At 38.9% G+C, this 24,031-nt stretch overlaps 1 protein-coding gene across 1 annotated transcript in view; it reads right to left on the bottom strand.

Annotated features, from left to right (window-relative positions):
• The window catches only part of LOC5574223 (protein 5NUC), a 57,369-nt gene extending 34,020 nt beyond the window's left edge, over window positions 1-23,349 (bottom strand). Inside the window, exon 1 of the mRNA XM_021848633.1 lies at window positions 23,117-23,349. The gene's annotated coding sequence lies outside the window, so the exon portion shown is untranslated. The remainder of the gene's footprint in view (window positions 1-23,116) is intronic.
• Between the last annotated feature and the right edge of the window lie 682 nt (window positions 23,350-24,031).

Here is a 24,031-nt window from a genome sequence, read left to right as displayed (position 1 = left end):
TTCTGTTGGGACGTATCGTACGTCGTCAGGAATATCTGTTTTGGCCACAGTGTTGGAAAAATTCAATTTGGACACTTCGCGATTTAAGCCAAATCTCGGAACGGCAGTTTTTCTGCACACAATTTGTGCAGAAAAAAATTGAGAGTCGCCATGTCAATTCCCAATGACCCATCGTTTAGAATTTATAATTTTTTTTATGTCAACTTTTGTCTGCTGTCAAAATAAACACTTGAGATTACACTGAAACAAAATTTTATTTGTTTTTATGGAATTTTGACACCAAAATGCTAATATTTAGGTGTCCACTTTCTTAAACGAACAGTCCTTACACTTGATATAAATCGTGATTCATGAGTCTGCCGCACACACCATTTTCGAGTTTCCCACCGAGTATTGTCCGCAGCACTTTACGCTCGAAAACACCGAGAGCTTTCCGGTCTGACTCTTTCAACGTGCCCGTAGAGAGCCACCGGAAGCATCAATGTTTTATACAGGGCGAATTTTGTTTCCGTTTGCAAGCTGCGGGACCTAAGCTGGTTACGTAGTCCGTAAAAGGCCCTATTCGCAGCCGCAACACGTCTTTTCACTTCGCGGGAAACGTCGTTGTCACATGTCACAAGTGTTCCAAGGTAAACAAATTCTACAACAACTTCAAACACATCCCCATCAAACACTACCTCAGCACCTACACCACCATGCCTGACTCCCCGAGCAACACACATGTTATAATTGTGTATTATCAACTTATATATGACTAGTTTTGGTTATATATCATTTGATAATACACAATTATAACATGTGTGTTGCTGGGGTCTATCTCTACCTGCAACCATGTATTTTGTTCTGGTAAAATTAATAGTCAGGCCTTTCCTCGCTGTCTCCCTCTTCAGAGGCACGAAGGCCTCTTCCACTGACCTGCGATCGATTCCAATTAGGTCTATATCGTCCGCGAAGCCAAGGAGCATGTGCGACCTTGTGATAATAGTGCCATTTCTCTGCACGCCAGCTCTCCTAATAGCACCCTCGAGTGCAATGTTGAACAGTAAATTCGAAAATGCGTCTCCCTGCTTCAATCCGTCTAACGTCACGAACGAGGTTGACACCTCGTCTGCGATCCGAACACTTGATTTCGAACCATCCAGCGTAGCACGTATTAGCCTAATTAGTTTCGCTGGAAAACCATTTTCAGACATCATCTGCCAAAGCTCATTTCTATTCACTGAGTCGTACGCCGCCTTGAAATCAAGAAACAGATGGTGAGTCTGCAAGTTATACTGCCGGAATTTGTCTAGGATCATTTGCAAGCTAAACATCTGATCCGTTGTCGGATGGCCCTCACGAAAACCAGCTTGGTATTCGCCGACGAAGGACTCCTCGAGCGGTCTCAGTCTGTTGAACAGGATGCGCGACAGAATTTTGTACGCCGAATTAAGCAGGGTAATTCCTCTGTAATTGGCACACTCCAGTCTGTGCCCTTTCTTGTAGATAGGGCGGATGAGGCCATCCAACCAGCCTGTGGGCAATTCTTCGTCCTCCCATACCTTCAGAAGTACTCGGTGGATCGACTGGTAAAGCTGCTCGCTTCCGTGCTTGAGAAGCTCAACCGGGATCTCGTCCTTCCCAGCAGCCTTACAGTTCTTCAGCTCGCTGATAGCCTTTTTAGCCTCTCCTATGGTCGGTGGGTCCACAGCTTGATCGTCATCATCTATGTTCATCCTGTTCCTCGCTACATTTCCATTCTCACCGTTCAACAATTGCTGACAGTGCTCCTTCCACCTGGCAGCCATCGCCGTTTTATCGGTCAGCAAATTCCCTTCTCGGTTATTGCACATGGCGGGCACTGGTACGGTATTGTGCCGCGCACCATTGACCGTTATTTCCTCATATTTAAGTCTTAATGTCAACAATAAATCAGGAGGTAATCGGTATTATCCAACAAATAACCACAATGCTCACAAAGTTATATTGGTTTAAATCAAATGTTTGCGGACATTCTGGGTCGTCTAAAAGCTTATGGAGCAGATCTTCATCAGGGTGTCTAATCGTTTATAGAAATGAAATTCCCTGATATATCCATTTTTTCAGGTTCCACAGTAAAAACACAAAACCTAACAGGAGCCAGGAAATAAAAGTTTGATTCTTTATGAAATTAGTTTAGAGATTCTTCTGAGAATATTTTTATTTATCTTTATCAATTCCTAGTGACGTAACAATACGATAAATAATACTGCTCGTATTATTGTATACATTTTTCAATGATTTTCTCAAGGAGTTTCATCAGAAATTATTTCAGGTATTTGCCCAAGTATTCGGATATTACTAACGAAGATTCTCGGAGGTCAGGATAAATGGAAACATTTCTTTATTTGAGAGGTATGCAGCCTTGCTCATCTCTTGAATTTCTTCTAGAGTTCATTTAGTGACTATTTTCCTGGGATTCCCTTTAAAAATATTCTCAAGGAAGACAAATTGTGGATTTTTTTTTTCATAATTTCACCCATAATTTGTTCATCTTTACCACGCGTAATGAGTCAATTAATTTAATAACCATGCGGATTGGATTACCGAACAGCTCAATATAAGCGTCAATTTATATTAGAGTGTTACTGCCTCTCTGTAGTAGTCATGTCGTCACTTGAGTGAGAACGACACGTTGATAGCCTTCACACATCTTTACTCTTCCACAATACAGTTGTTGTTGAAGCGATGTAGGTACGATAGGCAAACAGTTTCAACACCAAATAAATCGCACTCGCTCTTCTCGCGTGTGTGGATAACATGAGATGGATGGATATGGGTTATGAAAGGGGTCCGCGTGGTCTGTAGGGATTTGAATTCTAAACTTGTAACCAACTCAGTTATTGGGTCACCAAGTGGCTCGGTAGCTTAGTTGGTAAAGCGCTCGTCTAGCATACAAGAATCCTGGGTTCAAATCCCAGCCGAACACGTGGATTTTTTTCATAATTTTTCATTTTCATAACAAAGAATTTTGTTTTTGGATATCTCAAGAATTCATCCTATTTTTTTTATAACCAAAGACTACATTTTTTATATTAAATTTAGGGGAAGGATTATAAGAGTATGTTTAAAACTACAAATTGAACTTTAACACTTCACTTTTTGCAAAAAAAAAATAAAATACTAAAATCACTAGTAAGGCGAGCAAACCTTTAAACTTTAATATGTGTTGCTTATCTTGACAGATAGGCCTATTTCGTCTGTGACTTCTTCAGACTTCTTCAGTGTCGAGTGCTCGACTTGAAGAGAACATCGCATGGATCTATTATTTATACTAGAAAAAAAGTGTGTTGGTATGTTAGAACTAGATTCTACCTGTAATCGTATACAGGGGGTCATTTTTTAATTGTGTACCTAATCAAATGAAAGGATTGTGAAAATTAGAAATTCCTGCTTGTTTGGCAGGAGGTCAGTTAATGTATTTATGTATTGTGTGTGTGAAGGTTAGGTATAAGTTTAAACAGCCAAGAGTACCCATTTCCTTGATCTTTGTTTAGTAATTTATTGTTGTTTTGTTTGAAAATTTCTATTGTTTCCGCTACGTCAAGCTTCCAAGGATTTGAAATATGTCGTAAGAGTTTGATATTTTTGGTGTTAAGGAAATGTTGTTCATTGTAAATATGTTCTGCAATTATTGATTTGAAATGGTGTACATGTCATTTTTCCCTCCCCTTGGTTATGCGACCTTGCCGCGATGGGAGGGCATAATCCATTAGCCCATATGATGGAAACCAAAGGCGTAACCTGTAGTGGTGGTATCACATTTTGGCTCTTTTTGCTTAAAGCCGCGTCATACAGTGACCCCACGCAGTTGAATAACCCACAATTTATGAATCAGCTGACTTCAAAAGACAAAATTAGTATCAAACTTGTCGCAAAACATCACAGAATTATTTTTACTGATAAGAAACTATGTTTAAAAATAATTCTGTGATGTTTTGTGACAAGTTTGATAATAATTTTGTCTTTCGAAATCAGTTGATTCATAAATTGTGGGTGATTCAACTGCGTGGGGTCACTGTAATTCATATGGCATAGACGCAATAATATCTCGAATGTGATCCAACGGACATTCTGCGTCATTGATAGAATTGATGCCCATTTCAAATAATTAATCTATTCGAAGTGGACATTAATACTATTGGTGACGTTCAGTTTGCCTTTTGCTAACCAGAATGATTCGTAGCCACTCTTACTATTAGCTAGCTAGATACATCGTTATCATATACGACGTAGGGAATACATAGGAACTCTTAGGAAAATGACTAGTAGATTCACTGAGTAGAAATAAGTGGCGACAATCTTATTTTAATATGGTTTTTACATTGCCATAATAAGAAATACCTCTTTTGTAACAGCGGTATAAATAATCTAATTCCAGCTTCATTTTCGCAAAATTTACAAGTAGAAAGTAGGCGTTGTGAAGCATTGCATTTGCCACCGAAAAGTGAATCATGTAGGAGACTGTAATAGAAGCCTAAGGTAACTTTACTTTTCAATATTCACTATAAAATGACTGTGGAAAGTAAGACGCTGAGATCGATCATTAGGGTACACTTGCTAGTTTCGAAAAAAATGTTGAACAGACAAGGAAAGCGACTTTTTTCTTCAAGGATATATGAACGTAATGACCAATAAATACTTTTAACAACAACAAATTAAATTAACTAGAACTACTACTAAACAGCCAAGTTTTGTTAAAACTTGACGACAATTGACATTTAAGACTCTAATCTAACGTAAAAGACAGGAGTAATCAGAATTGCACTTGAATGACTTGACTTATTAGTAATGACACTACTACACTACTATTTCAAACAAATTCTGATGGAGCTGCTGATTTTCAAAATGCTTCCTTTTCTCAGAAGCAAGGGAATATGGGTACTTTTCAAAAACTACCACGTCACAATACTAATAAAAAACAGTGTTCATGTGGGCGCCATTGCCTAGTCCGTCTGAGTATTGGTCCTGGTAGAGGGGAAACTTGGCAAAAGCCAGACCGAGGGTTCAGCCTTGACAAGTTAAGCTGTCAGGCAGCTCCAACTGAATACCATACAAAAAAAAAAAAAAAATTGTGTACATGTCATTTTTCTGTGTCTTTGTGTGCTTTAGTAACTTCTGCTACGTGTTATTTAAAACGTGTATTGAGAGTTCGTTTTGTTTGTCCTATGTAAATTTTATTGCAGTGGTCGCATGTAATTTGGTAAACGCTTGATTTATATAAACTGTCAATTGGGTCTTTTGTTGAAGCTAGGAGAGTTTGGAGTTGGTTGATTCTACTGGTAAAAACTAACTCGAAACCAAACTTTCGTACGATTGGGTGTAGCTTTTTTGTTTCATCGTTGTAATTGACGGCTATACGTTTGAGTGTTGGTTGTTCTTGTGTCAGAGTAGTAAGTGAACGTTTGTATTGTTCTCGTGTTCTTTTGTCAATGAGTTGTTGTATTGTTTGTCGTGTGTAACCATTTAATTGTCCTGTTTCAAAAATGCAGTTAAGTTCCTTTCTTCTACCAATTTCACTGAGGGGGATTGTTGTCTTGGAAAGATCTCCCAGAGTAATAACTGGATGTTTCGGTTGAAGGATTGGTGGAAAACCATTTAAGGCGAAGTAGTCCGTCATTCGTTTTTGCAGCAATGATAACTTTGCTGCGTGCACTTTCAAAGCGATAAAACTCATTCTTGATAGTTTATATTGACTTGAAAAAGTATCACTGTACGCGCTAACATACATAAAGTATGCTGATAGTTTTTCAGCTGTGTCAGTGCAAAACCAACTTATTTTTTTAATTTGAAATCATGAGATGGATTAGCAACAATCATCAACGGAGCGTACAAATATCAATAACAGCCTACTTCGCCTTAAAAATCAAATCAATCCCCGAACAAATTACTAAAGATAGTTGAATATGTCGAGAATTTCCTAGAGTGAAGTCTGTAGAAATTTCTCAATATATTCGATGAAAAATTGCCGGAAAAATATCGGAGAGAATTGGTAAAGTAGTCACTAGAAGAATTTCTGTATAGATCATTGTAGAAGCCCCTGAAAGTATTCCAGATGAAATCTCTGGAGAAACCATTTGGATGATTCCTGAAGTTTTCCTCGAGAAATCTGAGATGAAATTCTGGAAGAATTAGTTGCAGGATTCTCTGGAGCCTGTAAAATTTTGCATCTGGGTTCACTGCAAGCAATATAAGGAAACCAATAGAGACCGTTTTTGGTTAAAACTTAAAAACTGTAGAGACCATTTATCAAAATGAGATCTTGAGCTTGATTGGCCGCCCGTGGTTGCTACTCCATTATCGCCAGATCAGCTGCACTTACACATGGATCCAACCAGATACCTGCTTGAGATTAACAGATATCCTCAGTGTATAAGTGCTGGTGATCCTCTATTTTTAGGCGATAATAGCACCTGCCACGTCAGAAAGCAGACGAATGTGGGGAAGGGGCAGAAGTTTATGATGCGTTCAACTAGCTTCCACGGTAGACCGTATATACCACTGCGTCTACGACAGGAATGGTTGTGCGTAATGATGAACAATGTGTCAAGAAGAAGAAAAAGAAGAAGTATGGAGCCACATAACCATCATATAACTAAGTACTACAGGGTAATAAGAGTCATTGATGAAACTTCCTCTAATTAGAAGGGATACTCGTGAATACTAATGACACTATCGACATTTACAACTACTAATGATGTATTTTTAACCCTACTCGATTTCATCTGCCACCAGCTGCCACCCGAATAAATACACGGACCCCAAAAATGACTGATTTTTGCACTTAAATAGTTATAACTGCTTTTCCTTGGTTTTTAGAAACCTAGTGTCTTCTAGAGAATGATTCATTTCGACTGTTTACATAATTTTGTAGAACATTGTTGCTACCGGAAACTTCGCATTTTCAAAATATACGAGAAAAACCAGTTTTAGGGGTTCGTTCATAAAATACTCCCGTATTTTGGAAATGCGGCTGAATACACACTAGGTGTCTTTGGCAAAGTTGTTTGTATTTGAATTATCTACAACTTTGCCGAAGACATCATATTTGAAGATCGTCATTTCAAAAAAAATATTTTCGCAGCGCCGCCCGCGGCAAAGTTGCGAACTAACATTTACCGTCAATATATGCGCTATATTTTTAGAAAATTTTCGTCCGAAGATACCATTCCGAAAAAATCACGTTTAAAGGTGCTATAGAATTAAGTTCACGATTTTGGCCGATCGAAATACTGTGGAACGGCTTGGTGTACCGTTCGCACTCGCAGATCGCCTGCCACAACAGGTACTTCTTCGGGAATTTGTCCATCTTCCTCTTCCGGAACCTGCATTTGGCCACCGTGTTTGCTTGTCAGTCCGGTTTGGCACCTTCCTGACTTTAAAACACAAAGCCCAGTCCGCTTCATGGTCTGCTGGACGAACCACTTCGACGAATTGACCTTTTCGGCAACGTCTCGGTGGAAAGGTTCGGGTTATTCTTAAAGAGCTGACTTATCTTCCTGTTTTTTTTCGGTTTCAGCCGCTTCCAACGCGCTGCTCGATGGTCTTCGTTTACTGGAACATCTTCACAACGTGGGACCCGGTGGAATGGTGAATTCCAAGCCTTCTGCCGATCCATCTGTGCGACTGACCAGGATTCTCGATCACCGCGCCCAAGATTTGCTGGCGTAGCTCTTCTTGGCTCGAATGCATCTTGAAAACTACTTGACATATCGCGATAAATTTTGCACACACAAACATAACACTCTAAACCAGTATTACCCCGTATTTCATTAATTTTTACCCCCGCGATAAAAAGTTACACCCAAAACAATGTGTCGCATTTTTTTCGAGTCCAATCTTCAAGCCAACGATTGATTCATTCTGCCCAGTATTTGATGTATTGATCAGTAAAAATAAGCATAATTATCATAATGAACGGATCCCAAGGACTTCTTCAGGGTTACCTTCAGTTATTTTATTTTTCGGCAAATCTATCAAAAAATTTGAGTGAAATTTTGGGTGATTCCCAAGAAGAACAGGGAAATTCACTACACGAATCCCTGAATGAAATAAATATCTGATTTAAGTAAATATCTGTGTACAACTAGTTGAAGATGTGAGAAATAACATTCAGCTGGAGTTGATGGAAATACCTAGGTTAATATATAATCTTTCCAGAATACTAGAGAAATCCATTGAAAACATTAGGAGGAGAATCAAAAATGATAACTTTGTGTTAAATAACTGATTAATGTATTTGAAGTCGCACACTAGGCTGAGACGCAGGTTTTGTCCATGTTGGGACGTAGCACCAGAAAAAAGGAGGTTATCGGATGTGTTGGAAAATGCTGCTTTTTCACGCAGTAGGCTACACGAGGATTTGCTGAATCACGTGGGTTTTTCGGGAGAAATCCTTCGCACCGTTTTATGAAAATTAAGGCTCCCCCAAAACTACGCGACTTTTTACGGCGACAGCGACACGATTTCGTTGTTGTGTCGCTGCAAGCACTCTTCTATGGAACCATCTTGACTGACACGACGCGAATCGCTGCGAAATCGCGTCGCTGTGGCTTATCAAACAGTGCATCAGCGAAATCGCTGATGTTTTTGTGTCGCTGTCGCCGTAAAAAGTCGCTTAGATCTGGGGGAGCCTTTACCTGGAGTTTTCACCAGAGATACAGGAAAAATCAAGACAAGGAATATTTGTATCATATTCTTATATGCTCCGGTAGTCACAAACCTTCACAAAAGAGGCTAGTTCCGAATAAAGTTGGCAAATGTATCAGTTCATTTCATTGAAACGGGCGAAATTATCATAATGGAAAAATGCGCCCAAGGGCTTTCATTTGAAATGAAACATCTCATCACAATGCGTTTGACAATTCCAATTAGTAGATTACCATCAAGTAAGCTTGACCTCTCATTCCCTTATACATATATGGATGACCAGGCAATTCAAATGCTTAAAGTCTCTATTTTATGTTTGCATGACATAGCCCTTAATTAGTCTGTGAACATTGCCCTAGCAGCTAGATCCATTGTGGTAGATTTATCTCAATCTCAATGCAATTAGTAACTAGGGCTGATAATAGCATTTTGCTGCCGCTGTCGTCGAAGTGCTTTAGACACAGTTAAATCTGTATTCTGGTTAGAGTGGGACGCTTTCACTGGGCATATCTATTCCTTGGAGATTCCCAACGGTAGACGGTGAAACGGATTCACGTCAATCAAACGATGCAGTCCAGCTTTCAGTTATCTGTGTTTTCCGAGCTGGTGGAGCCTAGTCTTTACCTAGATGATGAAGTAACAATCTCATCATTAGCAGTCGACACCGGCACATTTTATTGTCACCGTTATAACCATTATCATAATCACTTTGTCATTCACTTATAACGGACATGATGTACTAAATGTACTTGGATTAAACAAAGTACATTGGCCGAATCAAAAAAGTTCGTGTCCTTTCTAAAATGCGATTTTTTGCGTTATTTAAAATGTTTAGCTGAATTTTTTTTTCCAAGAGATAATTTGTTGTATTCATATGAGTACTGCAGATTTTTTAAATTGTTTTGTCTTATTAAATACTTGATACCATAATGAACGTTTGCTTAACCCTCTAATACCCAAATTTTTATTTTCGATTTAAGTTTTATTTTTCGTTATCTAAAATCGTTCTAAACACGTTTTGGGCATTTATTTATTTTTATTCACAAATTTTTAAATGTTGGTTTATGATTTTTATAATTTTTTTTAACATCCCTAGCTTTTTTCATTTTTTTTTTTTTTTGAAGCCTTTTCTAGTTGTTGATTTTTGGCAATAATAAAAATTTAAATTGATACGGTATTTTTAAAAATATAACATTTTTAATTTTTTTTTCGGAGCGTATTTTATTTTCCGTGTAACTAACGGAAAAAACAAGTTTGAAATGATTTTTTTGCAATTCCGTTGCAAATCAATCAACTTTTCATTGAGAAGTTGATCAACATAACGGCCTACTTTTCCTACCAAATAAAACAGTGCTGAAAAGTGCTACTTTTCAGCACTCTTTTCGGTGCTGAAAAGTAGCACTTTTCAATATTGTTTTGGTAGGCGTCAACCGAACAACCCAGTGTCCTAGTCTCTTCATGCCATGCTATTGTGCGCGGCGTGTGAGTCGAGACGAGTCGTTCTCACCTCGGGTGACGTGATGTGACTAATGTTAATCAAATGGAAGCGAGTCGACACCTCACCGACTCGTCTTGCCTTACATGCCGCACACAAAAAGCACAATTGCATCTGATTCTTGAGTTTGTTCCATGTCTGGCGTGAGGTGAGAATTGTCGGTGTCCTATGGACCGATGCACGAGTTCACTATTTGACGTTTGAGCGGTGCCGTGTTATTTACGTGACCATGGTAACTGGTGAATTCGGCACCGCTCAAACGTCAAATTAGTGAACTCGTGCATTGATCCATAGCGAGGTGACAATTCTCGACTCGAGCGAAGTGACTTTCCATTTGGTTAACACGGCGAGTCACTTCACTAGAGTCTAGATTTCTTGTGCGATCAGGCTCCGACACAGGTTGGCGATGCTGATTAGGGGTCGGATCGTCCAGCATTTGTAGTCACTGTGCTTTCTTACCTGTTCATTCCTCTAATGGACCGATGCACGAGTTCATTAATTTGACGTTTGAGCGGTGCCGTATTCATTTGTTGCCATGGTCACATAAATAACACGGCACCGCTCAAACGTCAAATAATGAACTCGTGCATTGGTCCATAGGGAATATAGATCTGCATGATACCGATGGGAACGAGAAGAATTGTGACATTCATGGGTACTACTGTGTCACAGCCTACGTGATTGAAAAATACTGAATTGAAACTACGCATGGCTGTATGCCCATGTGGGTTCTCTTGCAATGTTTGTTTGTGCTTTTAGAGTTCATCGAGTTGAAACGGCATTTTTCGAAATAGCAAAAAATGTTGTATGCAACTCGTTGCAAAATTCGATTTTTTCAGCACTCGTTGTATTTATCCAACTCGGCGAGCCTCGTTGGATAAATGTACAACTCGTGCTGAAAAAATCATCATTTTGTAACTTGTTGCATAAATAACTATAATACCATCAGGCTCTTCGTTTGTGAAAGGTTAATCGTAGAAAAATATGAAAGGTACGATTTTTTATATTACACGTTAAATGAAGCCCTGGCATTTGTAGGTTATATAAGAATGCAATTTTTCAAACAATTTCTAAAAATACAAAAAAGTTTCAAAAGTCATAAAAAAACTTTTCTTATATGCGTGTTATGAGTCAAGGTATAAGCCAAAAAAAAAAAACATTTTGATTTCCGAGCTACGAAAAAATACACAAAATTTCAAAGTGTACCCCGTCTAAAAGCGGGGTTGGGTATTAGAGGGTTAAAAATGTTAAAAAAAATTATCAAGCGCTGTGAAATATCGTTTTTAATGTTTACTACAAGTTGACCATACATTTCAAATAGTGCCCCTAACAACTCATTTAAAATGAGTAATTTCAAGCGGGAATTCTTCTCAATGCTGAACATTAAAGACATATGTCGTCCCTAAAACAACATTCCTCAAACCGTCGAAACTATCCCAAATATGTATCACCTCGAATGTCACCGAGCAACGATCAGCACAGAAGACATCAATCTTCTTTCATCTGTTCCGATTACTCCGAGAAAAACGGTTAACTCAAGAATGCGCTTATCGGCAACTTTCGGTTCGGAAAACTTTCCCACTCAAGTTCTTTTCAAACTAATGCGACAATTTTGCTGAAACGGCCATAATAAATTCCGGCGAATTTCCCTCGGTGTCCCGCTAACGACAAAATTCAGAGGAATTCCATCCCAGCGGCAAAAGGCGGTTGTGACTTTCGCGTTAATTTGGTCAAAGAATTTTCAAGAATCGTGCCTCCATTTCGCAACCGGCGGCAGCACTTTTCCCAATGACTCGTTCGTCACGTCACAAACGAAATTCCAAACGGCGGTTGTAAATGGGATCGAAAATAGTCATTCGTCAATCGCGAGAAGGAAGGCGCGCGACAGTTTTCCCGACCCACTAAATTCCCGTAGGGTAGAAGCACCGGTTTTGGTCAGCCTAAGAGAAAATATTTTCAAAAAATCTAAGGGAATCCTTAAACGTACTGCAAATAGTGAAATGGAACCATTCAATCCATATTATGAAAATGAAAATGATGAAAAATATTCGAATTGAGCTAAAACTATTTTTTCCGCTTTGAAAAGCTCATTGGTCAATTTAGCTTCCCAGAACCAGTTTCAGCCAGAAATTTAGCTTTAGTTCCTAAATAGACCAACCACAAAAATTTGGAAATGTTTCATGCTTATTGAATATAAAACTAAACGGTGTATACTACACTATGACTACGACTGGAGCTATTGCCAAAACCGGTGCTCCTACCCTATACCATCCCAATGTTTGACGTACGTCCCCCCGTTGAGTCATCGGATCTAGACTTGACAGAGACATCACGAGTTGTATCCGCCGCCAATGTCGTCGTCGTCCATTGAGAAACAATGAAAGTGGTGCAAACTAAAAATAAAACTCATTAAAGGAAGTACCCACCTACCTGATGGCTAGAGTCTATTTTGGAAGCATTATAGTGCGACTATTTTCCTACACAGCTAAAAATATGTTGTAAAATTAAGTTTATTTTCATGCACATATTTGGAGCATCAAAATAAACCTAAATTTCAACGACCAATCCATTATTTTTCAATCGAATTCACTTTAAATTTACACGATCATGTAATGTTCAACCATTTTTGGTTGAAAATTGAATGTATATTCATTTAAATTTACATGATGCTGTAACAATACACGAATTTGGTTTATTTTTACAGTAGACGTCAGTTTACATCACATTGAAAATTAAATACTTTTTTCTGTGTATCACATAGCGTGGCAATTTTTTGCTGTAAATGCTCGAGAAAAACTTGGATATTTTACAATTGCCCCGAACGTTCAGGGTCGCCAGGTCCTCTTCCACTGCGTACAGCCAGCGTATTCGTAGTCTTTCATGAAGTCACCGACCTGTATCTGGTTCCCTGCTGAATTATTTCTTCCGATATTTGCACTAAGTGACCAGCCCGTTGAAGTCTGCAGTATTTTACAAGCTTGATAATATTCGCATCTTTGTATGTACACTTGATACAACTCGTGATTCATGCGTCTGTCTCACACAACATTTTCAAGTTTCCTATCAAGTATTGTCCGCAGCACTCGAAAACAGCAAAGGATTTCAGGTCTGCTCCTACCAATGTCCACGCTTCGTGCCCGTAGAGAGCCAGGAAAAATCATTCATTCATTTATTTAGTTAACATCTACACAGATAACATAGAATCAACAATTTCATGCCACAATACTCGGTTCGTCGCCGCATCTCTCCATCCTCGGTTCTGCCCCACGCTCGCCAAATCGATACGCACTTGATCCGCCCACCTAGCTCGCTGTGCTCCAAGCCTTCTTGTACCAACCGGATCCGCAACGAACACCATCTTAGCAGGATTGCTGTCCGGCATTCTTGCAACATGCCCTGCCCATCGTATCCTTCCAGCTTTGACCACTTTCTGGATACTGGGTTCGCCGTAGAGTTGGGCGGTGGTTCATCCTTCGCCGCCACACACCGTTTTCCTGCACACCACCACCCGAGCAACACACATGTTATAATTGTGTATTATCAACTAATATATGACTAATTTTGGTCATATATCAGTTGATAATACACTATTATAACATGTGTGTTGCTGGGGCAAATATCGTCCTAAGCACCCGACGTTCGAAGACTCCAAGTGCTTACAGGTCCTCCGCGAGCAGCGTCCACGTTTCATGCCCGTAGAGGACTACCGGCCTTATGAGCGTTTTGTACATGGTACATTTGGTGCGGGCGTGAATCTTTTTTGACCGCTGTTTCTTCTGGAGGCCATAGTAGGCCCGACTTCCACTGATGATGCGCCTCCGTATTTCGCGTATTTGTCAGCCGTCCGCAAGGATACAAGGTAGACGAACTCGTCGACCACCTCGAACGTATCCCCGTATATCGTAACACTGCTAACTAGGCCAGCCCTGTCGCGCTCGACCCCAACAGCTAGCATGTACTTTGTCTTGGTTACATTCACCACCAGTCTAACTATTGCTACCTCGCGTTTCAGGCGGGTGTACATGGCTGCCACCTTTTCAATGTCCATATCATCCGCGAAGCAAACAAATTGATCTCGTAAAAATCGCACACCGGCTGTTAAGCCCGGCTCTCCGCATAAAATCTTCTAGCGCAATATTGAACGCCAGGCATGAAAGTCCATCACCTTGTCGTAGTCCCCAGCGGGATCCAAACGAACTGGAGTGTTCGCCTGCAACTTTCACACAGTTTTGCACACCTTCCATCGTCGCTCTTAACAGTCTCGTGAGCTTCCCGGGAAAGCTGTTCTCGTCCATGATTTTCCATAGCCCGACGCGGTTGATTTTATCGTATGCCGCCTTAAAATCGATGAAAAGGTGATGCGTTAGGACCTGGTTTTCACGACATTTTCGGAGGATATGCCGTACAGTAAAGATCTGGTCCGTTGTCGATCGGCCGTCAAGGAAGCCGGCTTGATAACTTCCCACGAACTCGTTTACTACAGGTGACAGACGACGAAAGATGATCTGGGATAATACCTTGTAGGCCGCATTTAGAATGGTAATCGCTCGAAAGTTCTCACGGGCGGGTCTGCTGTTGCCATTTCCGTGTATAACGCTTCACGTTCTGCTGGGCCCCTTGCTGCAGCATGATCGCCCGCGCTGCATTATTCTCCTTCAGAATCTACGTACCGAGCTTCCAATCGCTAGTCCCTTTACGTCGCTGTGGTCTCCGCCGATTGTCCCGGTTCGTATTCTCTCGTTGATTATTCGTTGCTTGATTTTTTTTTTACGGCTGGCTTGTAGGGCCTGACACCAACCCCCTAGATTCCCGGAGGACCATTCTCCCTGAATGTTTAGAAAGCCATAGTACACAGTTCAGCTTAGAGTCCTTCTCCGGCACTCGGACGATGATCAGCCGCCCCTGACTTGGAGAACAGACGCTGTTGTGAGCCGGAGTACAAACATAGAATACAGACGCTCCGGGTTTGCAGCAGCAAAGGCAAACACCCCCTTCCCTATCAGCATACGACCAAAGTTCCCACCGGGGGTTGGTTATCCGATCTTCCCCAAGGTTACTCGTACCCCGGCCAGTACCACGAGGAGGTTGGGATAGGAGTTGTTGGGCAGGATGGACCGCACAGAGGGGTCTATTTTATTTCTTCAGATACGCGAGGTACCAATGCACTATGGGCCAGAAATCAAAATTTCGCGACAAAAGTCCAAAAACCTTTTTTTAATAAAATGAATAATTGAGATGAATTCCTCATAATTGAGAACATGTGTGGTTGTATACCAAAGATCTTGTTTGATTATTTAGAATATTTCATTGCACTTTATGGAGGTCAATTTAATTTATACTGAAAATCGTTAATTCCAGCCTATCATAAGAAAACTTGGTTTGAGGAGAAAAATGACAGGAACAATTATTGTGTGTATATTTTTGGACAGCAAATTAAGTGTATCGGACATTCAAAATTGAGACCGTTGAAAAATTACAAAAAAAAATAAAATATTTTTTTCCAATTTTCTTTGAGGTTATGTCTTATAATAAGCCTATAACAGAGGATTCAGCTTGAGGCTCCCAATACAACGACAAATGTGTGATTTCTGAACAACCTCCTGGTAAAGATAACAGACTTTTGAATTTTGTTTGATAAAATAATTTTTGAATTAAGAAAATCAATTCTTATCTAGCCAGCACAGACCCTACTTTTGTGTTTTGTTGGAACTTAACTAGTAACGAATGTTTGCATCAATATCTTTTGATACCCACCACATCAATACATTGCATCTAAGATGTTCCACAAGAATTTTTGTTTAATTTTTTTTTTTTTTTGATCTTGCTAGGAAACATTTGGGTATTTTCAATATAAATGAAAATAGTTCATTTCAAAATTGTTAATGTCAAATATCTATATCTATGGATAGGCAACAAAAATTGAAGATTTTCACATTTTTTAACGGATATACAATGACTTAGTTTTGACCCTTTTGAAAATCGACTACAGCTGAAGCCGGATTTTGAGTTTCTCTTCAAATTTCATATACTTAACTTTATAATTTTCATTAAAATAATGATCATTTATCGTATCGGCAATGACAAAAATATTTCTTCAAATTTTCATTGTACGTACTTTATGACCTAGCACAATTTTCGTGAAACAAAGTCGCTCAAAAATAACGCGATTTGTGCATAACGGATAAGAGGAGCTTCCAGAAATGTAACACCATCTACAAACAGGTAGCGAAAAAAACGCCAAAAATACACAATATGCTCTTGATAAGTGCAAAAATAAATGTGTGAGAATCCGATTTTTATATGCACTAGTCTCCAATATGGTAAAGTCGTGCTCATATTTTCTGGGACACCCTATATTTACTGTTATTATAAAAGCATATACACTTTTTATACAAATCGCAATGGCTTCAATTTACTAAAGACATTTAGCAGAAATTTTCTTAAAAGTAACATACAAACCCTGCTGGTTATTTTTCAATTGGAATAACATTTTACAAAAGTTATAAAAATCGAGTGAATACATAAAAAACCTGGTAGTTTTTTTGGTTCAGTAAAAGTGTATTTAGGTATATTTTCTAATAGATTATAAAAGAATTAAGCAACCTCCTGTACTATCTTCCTATACTACACAGTAAACACGAAACACAAAACACGAAATTAATGCGACACCGAAAATGTCATGCCAATTTTCTTATGATGTTTAGAATCAAACCAAAATTTTATGGTGGTTTATACATATATTTACTTCAAAAATCAAAAGAAAAGTTAATCGATGGAGCCTTGAGTGTAAAATAAGAGGCATTTTCGCTTGATGCCCTCCATCAAAGTCTTTACAGTGTCATCCGGTACCAGTTTCTCAGTTTTTTTTTTTCATTTTCTTAACATGTCCTTCTCGTCTTTGACTGTCTTCTTGCTCTTCCGAAGTTCCCGCTTCATGATTGCCCAGTACTGCTCGACCGGGCGCAGCTCCGGACAGTTTGATGGATTCATGTCATTTGGAACAAAATGGACAAAATTGACCTCATTCCACTCAAGGACACTTTTATAATAGTGACATGATGCCAAATCTGGCCAAAATAGCGGAGCATCGTCGTGCTGCTGCAAGAACGGCAAAAGGCGCTTCTCGAGACACTCAGATTTGTAGATCTCGCCATTTACTGTGCCCTTGGTCACTCCTCAGTCCGCAAGAGCAGATGGCCTGCCAAATGAGATATTTGAGGGCGAGCTTCGACATTTTCTTCTTCTTAAATTTGTCGTCCACATCGAACTTGATCTTGCCGGTAAAAAAAAACTCAAACCCCGGAATTTGCTTAAAATCGGCTTTTATATACGTTTCGTCGTCCATCACACAGCAGCCATTTTTTGTCAGCATCTTCTCGTAGAGCTTCCGTGCCCAAGTTTTAGCCGTCGATTGTTGCCGCTCATCGCGGTTTGCGAAGTCTTAGCTCTGCGACATACCGATCTTTTTAGCCAAATCACGGCTTGAGACATTGGGATTTGCTTAAATCACCTTCACCTTTCCCTTCGTCTTTTTGTTCTCCGGTCCCGGTTTTCTTCCAGCTCCTTTGCCGTGGTCCAACGTCAACCGCTCCTGGAACCGCGTCAACACTCTGGAGACCATTGAATGGTGAATGTTCAACATTTTTCCCAACTACCGGTGCGACAGGTCAGGAAATTGCAGGTTTTTGGAAAGAGTTTGTTCTCTCGACTCGCGTTGATTCACCTCCATTTTCGTTAATGGAAAAACACGACTTCGAGTTTGACAGCACGTAAACAATACACATCAATGAGAAAGTGTGCAAAATTTGGTTGATTTTTACCCAATGGTAGAAAAGATATGCCCTGTTGAATGTGTCGCAATAATTTCGTGTTCGCTTTTTATAAAGAATAAAAGAAAATATATATAAAAAGATAGCATCAAATGGCAAGCTCAGAGGCCATCAATGAAGAAAACTTAAAAATAAGCGTTTGAATTCTTTTGAATTGCTGCCGGAAATATCGGCAACTTAAGCGTAATGTTGTCAAGAGAATGTTTGTAGTTTGATCATATGAGCTATTCAATTGTGCATATACGCATCATTTCATTTTGTTGAAAGCAAATGAAGATCAGGAATTCTGCTTGATTTATTCTAATTTAAAATCAATCGTATATGGACAAAAATTTATGATTCTTATATAAGAATATCCTGCACGTAATAATAAAATGGTGTACATAAGCTGGTGCAAACCGGAACTGAAGTTTTAACACATTAAGTAAGGCCACAATTACAGCTAAAATATTTTTGCCCATAACGTTTCGGAAGTGAATTTGATTGAAACGCTTCATACAATGTAAAATTGTTTCCTTTTAAAATAGCATAGCATCTACAAATATGTAGTAAATTATAACTTGTTCCATTATCTACAACGTTTATATGGCTCTCTGATGATTTTATTGCTGATTGTGAAATCAATGCGTTATAAAATACTAATAGAGCAAATGATGAATTAAATGCAAATGTACTATGGAAAACAATAAATATATTAAATAAACAGCTGTCCGCGCATTTCAAACAACTATGACTTCATGATCACGCTTTCCAGGCTTTCAGCAACTTTATAGTGTATCTTCAATATACATAAAAATGTATGAATCATATCTTTGCAAATGTACTATGTATTTTGTTATATGAAATATGAGCGGATTTGAATTAATAATACTTTAATTACCATATTCTTCCAAATATTCAGTATCCTTAGATATATTCTCAATTCAATTCAAAATGCATCTTAGTCGTTCCAAACACGACTTTTTCATGTTTTCTTAAGTTTGTATTACTTTGAGGTTGATTTTAGTTAATTATCAAGGTGTTTGGAATGTTGATTTCTGGCCCGTAGTGCAATGGTACGCCATGCCCAGCCATTTACCGTACCATGATTAAAATCGACAAATATTCTTAAAATAGAAGAGATTTTTGAGAACTTGTAAACAGAGATACGAAAATATCGATAAACAAAAAAGTTATCGCAATTAAAACAATTTTTTCTTGTGAAAAAATGATGCTGCAGATAAAGGGTTAATTTTAAATGTCAATATTTTAGCCATGCTTGTGAATGATGAAGTCATGAAAACCCAAATGGCAATATATCGTAATGATACTTGAATTTAAAAAAAAATGATTAGATATGCGGCTTAACTTACTATTACTTCAACCTTATTTTGTTTGTCTTTTAGTAAAACGTCAGGTACTGGGAGAATTGTTAAAAAAGACGCCCTCACTAATGCCTGGTAGTAGAAGCGCCCCCTGGGCTATAGCAACGCCCCCCTCAAAAGGGAACGACTAAGATGCTCAAATCTTAAGACGACAGGGCTTAAAACATATACCGTGGGATTTCGTTTTTAGCATGCTGCGTTTTTGGCATGCTCCGATTTTGGCACCCCCCGATTTTGGCAACAAAATGGATCCGTTTTTGGCAACATTTTTCAATACCATTAAAATTTGTAAATTTTTGTAAATATTATTGTGTCTGTTGCTTTAGTCACTTGAATAGCATATCTACTCCACACCGATTACATTCCAGATCTCCATTTTCGTCGATGTTTCCCCAAATCTCACCAACTACTAAGGACTCGCGTACGCGCTTATTTATTTCAGAATGGTTATTGGTCATACATAGGCAACGTTTCATGAGACCAATAATCTCCACCAGTATCTCAACTTAAGACCATTCTTTTTTCATAGGCATTCATATTGAGTGACCAGCCCACTTGAGTCTGCCAGTAGGTGATACAATAAAAAAAAAACACTGTTCTTCAGATTTGGAACAGCTTGTTCAAACAAAGCACCAGCACCGACATAAGCAACGAAAAATCTATGACTCACACAGAGTTACAATCATTAACTTTGTCTAGCTGTCTTTATTATTATGGATTTATATACATTGCGTATGTAAAAACACACCGCAATAATAGATACAAATATGTACAGCAAAATGTCGTGTATCATAACTTTTATAAATTTCATTAAATAACATGACAAATGCGAATACAGTCCAAACTACAATTTATTTTCAATAATACCATTGAAGCAAGCGATAAATACGACTGAGAGTGATTTTACTTTTTGTCTGTGGTATTGGTGTGTATATTGATCTTTCTGCGTCAACTATTTAAAGCTACGTTCTCTTTTTTCTATAGACTCTATAAGGCGTTAGATTTGTTAAGAGAATTCTGTACAAGATTGTTAATCAAGGATACGGGTCTCAACATCATCAAAATGTTCCTTACGAGCTGAGTCTATGAGTTTCCTAACTGTACCCTGGAGAACCCTTAAGGGATTCTTCGTTCTTGTGGGACTTTTCAGAAATTTTAACGAATTCAAGAGGATATCTGCAGATTCCAAGTGGACACTGAAAGCTTCTTGAGGGATCTTTAAAGTGTATAACTGGTTATGGAGGATTTTGTCCAAAATCTGGTGATTCCTAATAAACTCTAGGGCATCTTGTAAATTTTAAGCGAGATAATGTGAATTTCTAGTAGTATTTTTAATGTTTTCAGCGAAAGCTTGAGGATTTTGATAAGGTTCCCAGAGGAATTTGAGGTGTGCTAGTAGTAGCCTAATAATAATAAACTTTTAATTTTTTTCATCGGAGACTTGAGAGTATACGGCAACATCGCAGCGGAATTCCAAGATGTTAACTCATAGCAAAATCCTTAGCAAGATCCTGAGAACTCTATGCGAGATCCTACGGATGCTTGGCAAGATGCTTAAGAGCTCAAGCGTTTTTTCTGTAGATTTCTTATGAGAACCTGAAGATTCCTATAAGGTTCTTGAGGTTTCATAACAGGATCCTGTAAATTTCAGTTGATTTCATAAGGCAGGTGTAAAACATATAGCAAGCTGTATTAAAAATTATTTCAAGTAAAAATTAAATTCTACACAATTACAAGACATTTATGCATCTTCTCATGTTTATGTTTGCCCTTTTGATGCAGTCAACTATTCATTATAAAATGCTTTACTTTATCAGAAACATAAATTGAAGGAGCAATTCTAAACTTACCGATTTTTTCAGATTTTATGCTAAAGTCCAAAAGTTAAACTGATTTTAAATGTCATTTAATAAGAAAAAAAGGTCATGCCGTTTTGCAATACCCAGTGCTTTTGATTCGCAAATACGTCTTTAAAAGAAAACATTTTTGTTTTCGTTTTCTCTCATGGTTTTAAGAAAATGTCCAGTTCTTCAATAAAAGTCACTCATGCGATTATTGGTTTTACAAGACCCTCTTATACAAAAATTATGCATAAAGCGTCTTAAAAATAATTGAAGACGTTGATGCGTAAAAACGCGACCAGAAAATCGTTTGCCAGATTTAATATTACGGAGCTATAGATTCATAGCATAGTATAACCCTTCGGGAAAATGCTTCGAAGTGAACCTTTTCGAAGTCTCAACGCCTTATGATTCCATAAAAATGATGTATTAACATTGTAATGATGCTTTCAAAACCAATAGTTGAAAAATGAAATTTGAAATATGGGTTCCGATTTTGGCACGGTTCCGTTTTTGGCAACTGAAAATTTCAACTTTGTTGCCAAAAACGGAATCCCACTGTACTGATATGTTATTCATTAAATTCAATTGAAAGATCTATCTATTGGGGCCCAGATAGCCGTAGCGGTAAACGCGCAGCTATTCAGCAAGACCAAGCTGAGGGTCGTGGGCTCGAATCCCACCGGTCGAGGATCTTTTCGGGTTGGAAATTTTCTCGACTTCTCAGGGCATAAACTATCATCGTACCTGCCACACGATATACACATGCAAAAATGGTCATTGGCATAGTATAAGCTCTCAGTTAATAACGCTGCTGAGCAGCAGGCTCTTTCCCAGAGGGGACGTAAAGCCAGAAAGAAGAAGAAGATCTATCTAAAAGTTGTCCTCAAGGAAACTGAAATCTAGTTTTCCTCAGAGTTGACAATAATACAATAATCTTTGTTTGACTCAAACTTGTGCGAAATTAAATTTGTAATTTTCAACATCGAATGTTTATGGTTGCCACAGTAAACCCATCGTCGCGTGCACCTAATTGAGTTTGCCAGTACCTAATGCTTGGGGTTTTGCGAAAAGCTCGTTTCTCAACTAGTAACCGTGGACACAATGAATTCCAAAATGACTCATTCTAAAAACAAAAACAAATAGCAATCCGGAAATCGCTTCGCGTTAAAACTGTTAAAACACTGCGAGCAGGGTATGTGTACACTGATAATTAGACAGTTCCATTGATTTTGCAAAATTCTGTGTGATTTTTATTATCTCTGTATTAACCAGTTTCAGCTTGGGCGACTCTCTCACATGATTCCACATATTGCGTAGAGAAGGTAAACCCCAGAGAAGAGAACATGCATGCTAATTACAACCCGATTGGCATAGAGTTGATAACCACGTACTCGCTCACTCCAAACAGCTCCAACGACGCTCGGTTTCTTTATGATCTTGTCTTTCGGTCTCGTTTTGTTGCTGTTGCTGGAATTCCCAGCCGGAATTTCGCAAAGCAAAAAACGTCGCAAAATAAATGACACACCGGGTTTGCGTAAACCGGTTTATTCGGCAAAACACACATCGGATGAAAACAAAGCGGCATTTCCCTCCACATTCCCCAAAGCAGCACCGAAAGGGAAATTGTTTACAGCGCCCCGCCACTTATCGTAATTGCACACGTTCGCGTTTTTTTACAATGGATTGACAATGGCAACAACTGGCTGCCATCGCGAACATCACATTGAGGAAGATAGCTCTCAATAATCTACACGCCATGGATACCACTCAAACTTGTTCGTCGGTGTTTAACAAAACAGCATTCTGCAATGTCCACGTTGTCATCAAATTGATAGCAAACCATTCAACAATAGGCCCAATTGAGAAGCGAGAGCCCATTCGTACGCAGCTATCTCAGCAGAAAAAAAAGTCACTTACAGGCAGCATATGCAAGATGAGTATCAATTCGAAGTGCACCAATGTCACGTTTCACCAAGGGATTCACTCACAAAAAAAAGCGCGCGCGATCACAAATGGGACACTATCCACCCGAAAATAACCCGACCGCTGTTCACTAAGAGCGAGGTTCACTTCACTCTTGTCAGGGACGACCGGCGAGCGACAAGCACCAAAGGCGCGAATGTGGACGCGATCGCGTTTCAAACGATACTACCTACCGTCGAACGGCTTCAGGTTGGAGTCAATTTGTGTCAGTAGGAGCAGCTTAGCCGAAAGGCTTCGAACTGATAGTGGCAGAATTGAGTAGCTGAGTGATCTGAGCTCGCGCGCGCTACCTGTACCTGCCTGTCCGAAGTACGATTATGTCGCCAATAGTGCGATTGACGGGGTTTGAATATAGCCCAAGAATCATAATCAGTGCTGGGAATGGTAATAGTAGTAGGCTTGAATTTCGCGAAAATCACGTGGCTCTCCCCAGTACAGTAGTTCAAAATGTGAATCTCATCATGTAGCCTATGTTGGATGAATGAATTTTCTAAATCGTTAGTGTCATTGAAGGCTCTAAATGCGGGAAATACAGCGGGAAAATAGAACATTTTTCTACAGTAATTTTGGGTTGCCCTTAGCAAGGGGTTCCGAGGAGGAATAGATAACTCCCCAATAACTTATGCATACCATTTTTTGGTATCATACCAAAATTAGGTATTGTTCAGTTGTCAATACCTCAATTTGGTATTATAATGGTATTGAAAAAAATCTTTAAAACAATTAAAAATACTTCATTGAGGTATTAAACAGCTATTGAGGTCTGCTGGAGGTATTGAACTACAATTGAAAAATTTCATTTTTATATGAAAATCCATCAAGTATTATTGAGGTATTACAAAACCTGAT

This window comes from Aedes aegypti, chromosome 3 (assembly GCF_002204515.2).
Source record: "Aedes aegypti strain LVP_AGWG chromosome 3, AaegL5.0 Primary Assembly, whole genome shotgun sequence".
NCBI lineage: Eukaryota > Metazoa > Arthropoda > Insecta > Diptera > Culicidae > Aedes > Aedes aegypti.
The sequence above is the reverse complement of the archived record's forward strand: the minus strand, read 5'-3'. Positions and strand labels throughout refer to the sequence as shown.